The sequence below is a fragment of the Pan troglodytes genome, chromosome 14 (genome assembly GCF_028858775.2).
Source record: "Pan troglodytes isolate AG18354 chromosome 14, NHGRI_mPanTro3-v2.0_pri, whole genome shotgun sequence".
Lineage (NCBI taxonomy): Eukaryota > Metazoa > Chordata > Mammalia > Primates > Hominidae > Pan > Pan troglodytes.
This window is the reverse complement of record NC_072412.2, coordinates 1572560-1585590: the sequence shown is the minus strand read 5'-3', so window position 1 is coordinate 1585590 and position 13031 is coordinate 1572560. Positions and strand designations below refer to the sequence as shown.

At 52.9% G+C, this 13031-nt stretch overlaps 1 pseudogene; it reads right to left on the bottom strand.

The window, feature by feature from the left end:
• Positions 1–1374: 1374 nt before the first annotated feature.
• LOC134808096 (cell division cycle protein 27 homolog) lies at positions 1375–4165 on the bottom strand (annotated as a pseudogene).
• Between the last annotated feature and the right edge of the window lie 8866 nt (positions 4166–13031).

Below are 13031 nucleotides of genomic sequence, written 5' to 3'. Positions count from 1 at the left end.
CTTCCTTAGGCCATCACCGCTTGCGGGACTACCTCTCAAACCCTCCCTTGAGGCCACAAAATAGATTCCACCCCACCCATCGACGTTTCCCCCCGGGTGCTGGATGTATCCTGTCAAGAGACCTGAGCCTGACACCATCGAATTAAACACCTTTACTGGCTTGGTGGGTTTGTTTGTTTCTGAGATGGAGTCTTGCTCTGTCCCCCAGGCTGGAGTGCAGCGGCGTGATCTCAGCTCACTGGAACCTCTGCCTCCTGGGTTCAAGTGATTCTCCTGTCTCAGCGCCACCATGGCCGGCTCATATTTTTTTTTTTTTTTTTTTTTTTTTTTTTTTAGTAGACACGGGGTTTCACCCTCTTTCATTGGTTTTCACTGGAGATTCCAGATTCGAACCACACCTCATTCTGTGCCACAGAGAGACTTCTTCTTCTTCTTCTTCTTTTTTTTTTTTAAGTGCAACGCAACATGTCTGCCTTATTTGAGTGGCTTCCTATATCATTATAATTGTGTTATAGATGAAGAAAAGGTATTAAACACTGTGCTAATGATAGCGAAAGTGAAGACAAAAGAAAGGCTATCCATTTTGTGGTTAGAATAAAGTTGCTCAGTATTTAGAGCTACCTAAATACGTCAGCATTTACACTCTTCCTAGTCAAAGCTGGCCGATCTGAATAATCCTCCTTTAAACACAATTTTTGATAGGGTTAAGATTTTTTTAAGAATGCGACTCCTGCAAAAGAGCTGAACAGACAATACACATTTAAAAACATCACAACACAAGGATCAACCAGACTTGGGAAAAAATCGAAAACGACACAAGTCTTATGAAGAACTGAGTTCTTAAAATAGGACGGAGAACATAGCCATCGGAAGAGAAGGCAGTATTGGCAAGTTGATTGTGACGTTGGTCAGCAGTAGCTGGCACTATCTTTTTGGCCATCTTTCGGGCCATGTAACTACTACAGCAAAATGAGATATGATCCATTGAACAACATATTCGCAAATCAAAAAATGTTTCCGTAATATAATGCTTCAGATTTAGAAGCAAATCAAATGATAGAACGCCACTGCTGTAATAAGTCACCCCAAAGACCACCGTATCTGACAAAATAACTACCACAGGGTTATGACTTCAGAATTATACTTTCTCTTGATATTTACTTATGTATGTATTTATTTTTTTAATGTATTTCTCTTGAGACGGCGTCTCGCTCTGTCGCCCAGGCTGGAGTGCAATGGTGTGATCTCGGCTCACTGCAACCGCCACCTCTCCGGGTTCAAGCGATTCTCCTGCCTCAGCCTCCCGAGTAGCTGGGACTACAGGTGCCCACCACCACGCCCAGCTAATCTTTATACTTTTAATAGAGACGGGGTTTCGCCGTGTTGGCCCGGATGGTCTCGATCTCTTGACCTCGTGACCCGCCCGCCTCGGCCTCCCAAAGTGCTGGGATGACAGGCGTGAGCCACTGCGCCCGGCCTTCTCTTGACGTTTAAACTATGAAGTCAGTCCAGAAAAATGCAATCAATGTCAACGGTGAGTATGCTGTTGAGGCAGAGGTAGGACCACACTTTCTCATGTCTTATTCAGTTGATCACAATAGGACCTAGGTAGTAATTTCCTATGTGCCCACTTATACACGAGTACAAAAGAGTAAAACAGAGAGACCGCTACATGAAAGGGTACGTGAAGTTCTTCATAGTAACTCCGTAAACTGGAACACTGTCAAAAAGCAGCAGCTCGTGAGTTGTTTCCATCTATTTTTCTATTCTCCAATAAGTGAACTATGCTATTCCTTTCCAATCTCCCAAGCGCTCCTTGTCCCCATCACCACTTCGGTGCTCGAAGAAAAAGTAACAAATCAAGTCACACAACTAAAGAAACACATACACGAACCAAAGACAACTACAGCGTCTGCAAAAGTTTGCTAGAAGACTGAAACTGTTGAGTATAAGGATCTGGTATTCTAGGATCATGAGTTCATTTCAGAGTTTGTTCAAGACATACGTTTCATAAGGAAACATCTTAGTTAGAAGTTATTCAGCACTATGTACCATCCCTAAGTATTTTTAACCAAATTCGTGACAATAAAGAGCTATCTAACCAGAAAAACTAGCGAGTACCGGCACCATCCATAGGGCTTTGTCTTTACACTTCATTACCACTTACCATGCCTTACAATGTCTGGGATTGACCCTGATAGCATTTCGAAAACAAGCTGATGCTTTGTCCAATTCTTCAGTGAAGACAAGCTCACGCCCTAATGCACTATAGGCATAAGCATCATTTGGATCCACTTCGAGAGTTCTCTGGAAGAATTGAATCGCAATATCGTGTTCCCGTTGCAGACCGAAACAGTTCCCTGCAGCACACCAGGCCTCTGGCTGGCGAAGTTTTATCCCTGTCTGTGAAGTCTTTGGACAGAACTGAAAGAGCAACATCTTTCGGAGGATGCCAAAGTGTTGTAGAGCAGATCTCCATGCCTTCGACTCTGTAATTCTCAATCCTTCTAACCTCTGAGAATTTTCTTTCAGCTTGCGTGGACTCTGAAAGTTTAAAATAGGCCCTTCCAATTTGGCACAGTACCCAACCGGTATTGCGGTGGTGAGAAGCTAGATGGCTCAAGATACTGACTGACAGCTTCTTTGCCGTGGTGAGAACACAAAGCTAAATAACCTTTCCCCCTTTCACGAGGAAGGCTCATCAAGCCTTCCGCTGCTGCTGCTTTTTGTAGATTAAAAGCCTGAATCTGAGGCGCGATTGCGGCTATTTTCCCTTCTGGAATGATGGAAGAGTCCAATTTTGTCACTTCCATGGCTATCACTTATGTTCGGTGGAGTTATTCCTCCTTTATTAGCTTTACTTTTTGTTTTTCTGTTTGGGATTTTAGGTGGAAACTTCCCTTTTAATTTTCTCCTATTCTCCTCGGTTGTGGAGCTGTCACTAGTCAAGAGTCGTGAATTTCTTCGAGGCGGTGCATTTGGGGGAGATGCCATAGTGGGGCTCAATACCTGAGGTGTTGCCCTTGTCGGCGCACCAGAACTTTGTGTTTTTGCAAGAATTGGGGTTACCTTTCGGCTCTTTCCCCTCTGCGAGAAGACAGACTGTGTTCCGGTTTGGCCGATTCTGGCAACAGACTTTTTTGAAGGGGCTCCGGTGGATGGCACGTCAACGACAGAAGGTGTCTAATACCAGTGCAGTTTTGTCAATAGGATCCGTCTCCGGGACTTGGGGCTTCTAATGGCAAAATGCCAACACTTGGGGCTCATGGACTAACTGCTGCTGGTCCTCCTAATACACTTCGACCAGTTTTTGGTTTATGTTGAACCTGTTTACATCATATGGAAGTTCCTGTTCCCAGTGGGACAGTATCAGGTGAAAGGACAGCTGAATCGATAGAAGACACTGGGGAGTCTGTATTCAAGGAGTACTTTGAATTGGAAGATTCTCAATTCAATCCGTTTAATTCAACGGTGTCCTGGGGTGTTTCCGTAAGAACGGTCTCAGGCTGTCTGTGACATAAACTAGGACGAGGTCCCAGTGTTTTGGCGCAACACTTGGACAGGCAGTTGCTAAAGCTCTCTAGAGATGTGAATCAAAATGTTTGGTCAGGATCTGGCTTTTCCCCCCTATTTCACATCATGATTCAAAGGGACACCGGAGGAAAGGATTTCAACGAAGGCTCTTTTGGTCACATTCTGATCCTTTGGTAAGCCGATCTGCCTTGCAATATACATGTCCCAACGATGGAAGGGGAAAGCGAGCTGAATCAGCAAACTCAGGAACAATAATATCATCGTGGCTTTTCTGCTTATGAAACACTCCACCCGATAAGATTTGATCCCCTTCTGCAAGCTTGCTGAGATCAACACAACATTTCGCAAGCAGGTATTTGCATTGCGGTGTAGTACAACTGTGTCCTTTCCAGAGTCTATATGTTTTATAGGCCTTTCCTGAGCGGTAAGAAGAGGTTGCCAGTAAAAACAAGGCTTCTTCTGAGTGTACTTCTGCATAGAGGCGTTCTGCGAGGAAAACCGCATCTCGGTAGGCATAGTGGCTTAGTGCTTGCCATATAGCAGCCTGGACGGGTCCCTGCAGCACCGCCATCCTCGAGGCTCAGGCCCACTTTCTGCAGTGCCTCAGGCACCGCCCCCCCACCCCCCCACCCCCCACCCCCATAGCGGCTCCGGCCCGGCCAGCCCCGGCTCATTTAAAGTCACCAGCGACCGTTACCGACCGTTTACCGTGGGATGGGGGAGTCCGAGCCAGAATGACTTCTTTATCCTGCCGACTCTGGAAAGCCCGGCCCCTTGTGATCCATTGCAAACCGAGAGTCACCTCGTGTTTAGAACACGGATCCACTCCCAAGTTCAGTGGGGGGATGTGAGGGATGTGGCAGGTAGGACGAAGGACTCTCTTCCTTCTGATTCGGTCTGCACAGTGGGGCCTAGGGCTGGAGCTCTCTCTGTGCGGACCGCTGACTCCCTCTACCTTGGGTTCCATCGGCCCCACCCTGGAACGCGGGCCTTGGCAGATTCTGGCCCTTCCTGGCCCTTCAGTCGCTGTCAGAAACCCCATCTCGTGCTCGGATGCCCCGAGTGACTGTGGCTCGCACCTCTCCGGAAACATTGGAAATCTCTCCTCTACGCGCGGCCACCTGAAACCACAGGAGCTCGGGACACACGTGCTTTCGGGAGAGAATGCTGAGAGTCTCTTGCCGACTCTCTCTTGACTTGAGTTCTTCGTGGGTGCGTGGTTAAGACGTAGTGAGACCAGATGTATTAACTCAGGCCGGGTGCTGGTGGCTCGCGCCTGTAACCCCAGCACTTTGGGAGGCCGAGGCCGTAGGATCCCTCGAGGAATCGCCTAACCCTGGGGAGGTTGAGGCTGCAGTGAGTGAGCCATAATTGTGTCACTGCGCTCCAGTCTGGGCGAAAGACAGAATGAGGCCCTGCCACAGGCAGGCAGGCAGGCAGGCAGGCAGGCAGGCAGGCAGGCAGGCAGGCAGAAAGACAACAGCTGTATTATGTTCTTGTCAGGGTAGGAAGCAAAAATAACAGAATACAGCACTTATTTTTTTTTTCCCCTTCGGACGGAGTTTCACTCTTGGTGCCCACGCTGGAGTGCAGTGGCACCATCTCGGCTCACCGCAACCTCCACCTCTCGCGTTCAAACGATTCTCCTGCCTCAGCCTCCTGAGTAGCTGGGATTACAGGCAGGGGCCACCACACCCGGCTGATTTTGTATTGTTAGTAGAGACGGCATTTCTCCATGTGGGTCAGGCTGGTCTCGAACTGGCGACCCCAGTGGATCTGCCCGCCTCGCCCTCCCAAAGTGCTGGGGTGACAGGCGTGAGCCATCGTGACCGGCCGGCTACGTTTTTTTTTTTTAAATTATTTTACTTTTTTTTAGTTTTCAATTTTAATCTATTTATTTATTTATTTACATTTATTGATTTATGTATTTACTTATTTATTTATTTTCGAGACAGACTCTCGCTCTGTTGCCCAGACTGGAGTGCAGCGGCGCGATTTCGGCTCACTGCAAGCTCTGCCTCCCGGGTTCACGCCATTCTCCTGCCTCAGCCTCCCAAGTAGCCGGGACTACAGGCGCCCACCACTGTGCCTGGCTGACTTTTTGTATTTTGAGTAGAGATGGGGTTTCACTGTGGTAGCCAGGATGGTCTCGATCTCCTGACCCTGTGATCCGTCCACCTCGGCCTCCCAAAGTGCTGGGATGACAGGCGTGAGCCACCGCCCCCGGCCTATTTATCTATTTATTAACTTTGAGTCCAGGTTATGAAACCAGTTAGTTTTTGTAATTTTTTTTTTTTTTTTTTTTTTTTTGAGACGAGGTTTCACCGTGTTGCCAAGGCTTGGGCCGAGGGATCCACCGGCCCTCGGCCTCCCAAAAGTGCGGGGATGACAGGCGCGAGCCTACGGCGCCCGGACCCCCCCTTCCCCCCTCCCCCGCTTGTCTTCCCGACAGACAGTTTCACGGCAGAGCGTTTGGCTGGCGTGCTTAAATTCATTCTCAATAGAAATTTGGGGCGTCAGCTTCTGGCCTCATGGACTCTGAGCTGAGGAGTCCCCTGGTCTGTCTATCACAGGACCGTACACGTAAGGAGGAGAAAAATCGTAACGTTCAAAGTCAGTCATTTTGTGATACAGAAATACACAGATTCACCCAAAACACAGAAACCAGTCTTTTAGAAATGGCCTTAGTCCTGCTGTCCGTGCCAGTGATTCTTTTCAGTTTGGACCTTGACTGAGAGAATTCCCAGTCGGTCTCTCGTCTCTGGACGGAAGTTCCAGATGATCCGATGGGTGGGGGACTTAGGCTGCGTCCCCCCAGGAGCCCTGGTCGATTAGTTGTGGGGATCGCTTTGGAGGGCGCGGTGACCCACTGTGCTGTGGGAGCCTCCATCCTTCCCCCCACCCCCTCCCCAGGGGATCCCAATTCATTCCGGGCTGACACTCTCACTGGCAGACGTCGGGCATCACCTAGCGGTCACTGTGACTCTGAAAACGGAGGCCTCACAGAGGAAGGGAGCACCAGGCCGCCTGCGCACAGCCTGGGGCAACTGTGTCTTCTCCACCGCCCCCACCCCCACCTCCAAGTTCCTCCCTCCTTTGTTGCCTAGGAAATCGCCACTTTGACGACTGGGTCTGATTGACCTTTGATCAGGCAAAAACGAACAAACAAATAAATAAATAAAATAACACAAAAGTAACTAACTGAATAAAATAAGTCAATACAATCCATTGCAATGCAATAAAATACCACACGATACGATAGGATACAATACAATACAATACAATACAATACAATACAATACAATACAATACAATAGGCCGGGTGCGGTGGCTCATGCCTGTCATCCCATCACTTTGGGAGGCCGAGGTGGACGCATCACCTGAAGTCGGGAGTTGGAGACAAGCCCGACCAACATGGAGAAATCCCGTCTCAATTGAAAATACAAAACTAGCCGGGCGCGGTGGCACATGCCTCTAATCCCAGCTGCTAGGAAGGCTGAGGCAGGAGAATCGCTTGAACCTGGGAAGCGGAGGTTGCGGTGAGCCGAGATTGCGCCATCGCACTCCAGTCTGAGCAAAAACAGCGAAACTCCGTCTCAAAAATAAATAAATAAATAAATAAATAAATACACAAATACATAAATTAAAATAAATAAATACAATGCAATAAAATAAATGGGCCCTGCGCGGTGGCTCAAGCCTGTCACCCCCTCACTTTGGGAGGCCAAGGCCGGTGGATCAAGAGGCGGTCAGACCAACAGGGCCAGTATGGTGAAACCCCGTCTCTACTCACAATACACAGAATTAGCCGGGCGCCGTGCTGTGCTGTACTGTCTGTAATCCCAGCTACTCGGGAGGCCGAGCTGAGGCAGGAGAATCGCTTGAACCTGGGAGGTGGAGGTTGCAGTGAGCCGAGATCGTGCCACTGCACCCCAGCCTGGGCGACAGAGCGAGACTCCGTCTCAAAAAAATGAAAATGAAAATGAAATGCAACAAAATAATTAAAAAGTGAGTTTCCGGGGAAAAAGAAAAAACAACAACAACAACAACAACAACAACAACAACAACAAAAAACAACCCCACCGTGACATCCACGTACGTACGCCTCTCGCCTTTCGAGGCATCAAACACGTTAGGAATTATGCGTGATTTCTTTTTTTTAACTTACTTTTATTTTATTCTCATGATTTCTGTTTCGAGACGGAGTCTCGGAGGCCCGCCCTCCCTCCGTCCCATTCCCTGGTTGCCCAGACAACCTCAGGAGACAGACCCTGGCTGGGCCAGATTGTTCTTCTCCTCGGTCGATGGTTTCCTTGTCTTTCTTCGTGTCTTTAACCCGCGTGGACTCTTCCGCTCGGGTTTGACAGATGGCAGCTCCACTTTAGGCCTTGTTGTTGTTGGGGACTTTCCCGATTCTCCCCAGATGTAGTGAAAGCAGGTAGATTTGCCTTGCCTGGCCTTGCCTGGCCTTGCCTTTTCTTTCTTTCTTTCTTTCTTTCTTTCTTTCTTTCTTTCTTTCTTTCTTATTACTTTCTTTTTTTCTTCTTCTTCTTCCTTTTTTTTTTTTTTTTTTTTTGAGACAGAGTTTCACTCTTGTTGCCCAGGCTAGAGGGCAATGGCGCGATCTCGGCTCACCGCACCCTCCGCCTCCCAGGTTCAAGCGATTCTCCTGCCTCGGCCTCCTGATTAGCTGGGATTACAGGCATGGGCCACCGTGCCTGGCTGATGTTTGTACTTTTAGTAGAGACGGTGTTTTTCCATGTTGGTCAGGCTGGTCTCCAACTCCCAACCTCAGGTGGTCCGCCTGCCTTGGCCTCCCAAAGTGCTGGGATGACAGGGGTGAGCCACAGCGCCCAGCCTCTCTCTCTCTCTGTCTCTCTCTCTCTCTCTCTCTCTCTCTCTCTCGCTTGCTTGCTTGCTTGCTTTCGTGCTTTCTTGCTTCCTTGTTTTCTTTCTTTCTTTTGTTTCTTTCTTGCTTGCTTTCTTGCTTGCTTGTTTTCTTGCTTTCTTGCTTTCTTTTCTTTCTTGCTTGCTTGCTTTCTGGCTTTCCTTTCTTTTTCTTTCTTGCTTTCTTGCTTGCTTGCTTTCGTGCTGTCTTGTTTTCTTGCTTTCTTGCTTGCTTGCTTGCTTTCGTGCTTTCTTGCTTTCTTGTTTTCTTGCTTTCTTTCTTTCTTTTGTTTCTTTCTTGCTTTCTTTTCTTTCTTGCTTGCTTTCTTTTCTTTTTCTTTCTTTCTTGCTTGCTTTCTTGCTTTCTTGTTTTCTTGCTTTCTTGCTTGCTTTCGTGCTTTCTTGTTTTCTTGCTTTCTTTCTTTTGTTTCCTTCTTTCTTGCTCTCTCGCTTGCTTGCTTGCTTTCGTGCTTTCTTGTTTTCTTGGTTTCTTTCTTTCTTTCTTTTGTTTCTTTCTTGCTTGCTTTCTTGCTTTCTTGTTTTCTTGCTTTCTTGCTTTCTTTCCTGCTTTCTTTCTGGCTTTGTTTTCTTTCTAGCTTTCTTTTCTTTCTTGCTTTCTTTTCTTTTTCTTTCTTTCTTTCTTGCTTTCTTGCTTTCTTTTCTCTTTCTTTCTATCTTTCCTGCTTTTTTGCTTTCTTGCTTGCTTTCTTGCTTGCTTTCTTGCTTGCTTGCTTTCTGTCTTTTCTTTCTTTCTTTCTTTCTTTCTTTCTTTCTTTCTTTCTGTTTCGTCCTTTTGAGACAGAGTTTCACTCTTGGTTCCACGGCTAGAGTGCAATGGCGCGATCTTGGCTCACCGCACCTTCCGCCTCCCGGGTTCGAGGGCTTCTCCTGCCTCAGCCTCCTGATTAGCGGGGATTACAGGGAGGCACCCCCACGCCTGGCTTGGCTGATGTTTGCGTTTTTAGTAGGCACACCGTGTCTCTCCGTGTTGGTCAGGCTGGCCTCCGACTCCCGACCTCATGTGATGCGCCCACCTCGGCCTCTCGAAGTGCTGGGATGACGGGCGTGAGCCACCGTGCCCGGCCTGTTGACTCATTTCGTTTTTTTTCTTTCTTTCCTTTCCATGTATTTACTGACGTTTATTAATGTGAACATTTTTGTACATTTGTATGTAAACGACAATGCGTATATCTTTGCATTTACTACTCTCGTGTGTAGTAAACACGTACCGATTGTATAGAAACATCCTTCTATATGATAGATGTAGGTGTTTCTGTGATACAAATAAATACACATCGCTCTACAGAGAAGCGATCGTCGAGAAATACGTTTACGTTTACGTACGAAAAGTGTTGTATTTATGTTTATAAATGAACAAGTGTACGTACTTATCTCTGTTTTCTTTCTTCCTCTCCTTTACGTTTTTCTTCCTTCCTTTCTTCCTTTCTCTCCTTCTGTAGGTTTTTCTTCCTCTCTTCCTTTCCTTCTCTCTCTCTTTCTGATCTTTTCTCCTTCGTGCTTTATTTCTCTTTCGTTCCCTGTCTCTCCTTCTTTTTTCTTTCCTCTCTGTTTCTTTTTCCCTTCTTTCCTTCGTTTCTTTCCTCATTCTTTCTCTCTTTTTCATGTTTCTTTCCTTTCCGTCTGTCTTTTAAAAATGGAGTGTTTCAAAAGTTTTCTCTGTGTATCGACGTTTTTTAAATTCTCTTTTCTCCATTGTCTTCCTCCCTCCCTCCCTCCCTGCTCCCTTCCCTCCCTCCTTCCCTTTCACCATCTGTCTCTTTTCCCCATTCCCCGCCCCCCCCACCCCCCCCCCCCGTCTGTCTCTGCGTGGATTCCGGAAGAGCCTATGCATTTTGCCTCTCCGTGTGTCTGCAGCGACCCGCGACCGAGTCCTTGTGTGTTCTTTCTCCCTCCCTCCCTCCCTCCCTCCCTCCCTCCCTCCCTGCTTCCGAGATGCATCTCCGAACACCCACGCGCCGTGGGTTGTCTTCTGACTCTGTCGCGGTCGAGGCAGAGACGCGTTTTGGGCACCGTGTGTGTGGGGTTGGGGCAGAGGGGCTGCGTTTTCGGCCTCGGGAAGAGCTTCTCGGCTCACGGTTTCGCTTTTGCGGTCCACGGGCCGCCCTGCCTGCCATCCGGATCTGTCTCGCTGACGTTCGCGGCGGTCGTCGGGCTCCATCTGGCGGCCGCTTTTAGATCGTGCTCTCGGCTTCCGGAGCTGCGGTGGCAGCTGCCGAGGGAGGGGACCGTCCCCGCTGTGAGCTGTGCAGAGCTCCGGAAAGCCCGCGGTCGTCAGCCCGGCTGGCCCGGTGGCGCCAGAGCTGTGGCGCGTCGCTTGTGAGTCAGAGCTCTGGCGTGCAGGTTTACGTGGGGGAGAGGCTGTCGCTGCGCTTCTGGGCCCGAGCCGGGCGTGGGGCTGCCCGGGCCGGTCGACCAGCGCGCCGCAGCTCCCGAGGCCCGAGCCGCGACCCGCGGGGACCCGCCGCGCGTGGCGCGGGAGGCTGGGGACGCCCTTCCCGGCCCGGTCGCGGGTCCGTCCGCGCTCATCCTGGCCGTCTGAGGCGGCGGCCGAATTCGTTTCCGAGTCCCCGTGGGGAGCCGGGGACCGTCCTGCCCCCGTCCCCCGGGTGCCGGGGAGCGGTCCCCGGGCCGGGCCGCGGTCCCTCTGCCGCGATCCTTTCTGGCGAGTCCCCGTGCGGAGTCGGAGAGCGCTCCCTGAGCGCGCGTGCGGCCCGAGAGGTCGCGCCTGGCCGGCCTTCGGTCCCTCGTGTGTCCCGGTCGTAGGAGGGGCCGGCCGAAAATGCTTCCGGCTCCCGCTCTGGGGACACGGGCCGGCCCCCTGCGTGTGGCACGGGCGGCCGGGAGGGCGTCCCTGGCCCGGCGCTGCTCCCACGTGTGTCCCGGGGTTGACCAGAGGGCCCCGGGCGCTCCGTGTGTGGCTGCGATGGTGGCGTTTTTGGGGACAGGTGTCCGTGTCGCGCGTTTCCTGGGCCGGCGGCGTGGTCGGTGACACGACCTCCCGGCCCCGGGGGAGGTATATCTTTCACTCCGAGTCTGCATCTTGGGCCACCGGGTTATTGCTGACACGCTGTCCTCTGGCGACCTGTCGCTGGAGAGGTTGGGACTCCGGATGCGTGCGGGGCTCTGGCCTACCGGTGACCCGGCTAGCCGGCCGTGCTCCTGCTTGAGCCGCCTGCTGGGGCCCGCGGGCCTGCTGTTCTCTCGCGCGCCCGGGCGTGTCCCGACTCCCAGTGCCGGCCCGGGTCCGGGTCTCTGACCCGCCTGGGGGCGGCGGGGAAGGCGGCGAGGGCCACCCTGCCCCCGTGCGCTCTCCGCTGCGGGCGCCCGGGGCGGCCGCGACAACCCCACCCCGCTGGCTCCGTGCCGTGCGTGTCAGGCGTTCTCGTCTCCGCCGGGTTGTCCGCCGCCCCTTCCCCGGAGCAGGGCGTCGGCCGGCCGGCCGACCTCCGCTCCCGGGGGGCTCTTCGTGATCGATGTGGTGACGTCGTGCTCTCCCGGGCCGGGTCCGAGCCGCGACGGGCGAGGGGCGGACGTTCGTGGCGAACGGGACCGTTCTTCTCGCTCCGCCCCGCGGGGTCCCCTCGTCTCTCCTCTCCCCGCCTGCGGGTGGCGCGTGTGGGGGAGGCGTGTGGGGTGCGGAGCCCGGCCCGACCTCGCCGTCCCGCCCGCTGCCTTCTGCGTCGCGGGGCGGGTCGGCGGGGTCCTCTGACGCGGCAGGCACCCCTCGCTGTCGCCTCCAGTGGTTGTGGACTTGCGGGCGGCCCCCCTCCGCGGCGGTGGGGGGTGCCGTCCCGCCGGCCCGTCGTGCTGCCCTCTCGGGGGGTGTGCGCGAGCGTCGGCTCCGCTTGGGCCTTTGCGGTGCTCCTGGAGCGCTCCGGGTTGTCCCTCAGGTGCCCGAGGCCGAGCGGTGGTGTGTCGTTCCCGCCCCCAGCGCCCCCTCTTCCGGTCGCCGCCGCGGTGTCCGCGCGTGGGTCCTGAGGGAGCTCGTCGGTGTGGGGTTCGAGGCGGTCGAGGGAGACGAGACGCGCCCCTCCCACGCGGGGAAGGGCGTCCGCCTGGTCCGGCGAGCGCACGTCCCGTGCTCCCCTCTGGCGGGTGCGCGCGGGCCGTGTGAGCGATCGCGGTGGGTTCGGGCCGGTGGCGCGTGCGCCGGCCGGCCGCCGAGGGGCTGCCGTTCTGCCTCCGACCGGTAGTGTGTGGGTTGACTTCGGGGGTGCTTTGCCTCGGAAGGAAGGAGGCGGGTGGACGGGGGGGCCTCGTGGGGTTGCGCGCACGCGCGCACCGGCCGGGCCCCCGCCCTGACCGCGGACGCTCAAGGTGGCCGCACGCAGGTGTTTCCTCGTACTGCAGGCCCCCTCCCTTCCCCAGGCGTCCCTCGGCGCCTCTGCGGGCCCGAGGAGGGGCGGCTGGCGTGTGGGGGAGTGTGACCCACCCTCGGTGAGAAAGCCTTCTCTAGCGATCCGAGAGGCGTGCCTTGGGGTACCGGATCCCCCGGACTGCCGCCTCTGTCTCTGCCTCCGTGATGGGAGCGCTGCCGTAGCGACTCGCTCGCAGAGGACCCTCCTCCCCTTCCCCCTCGACGGGGTTCG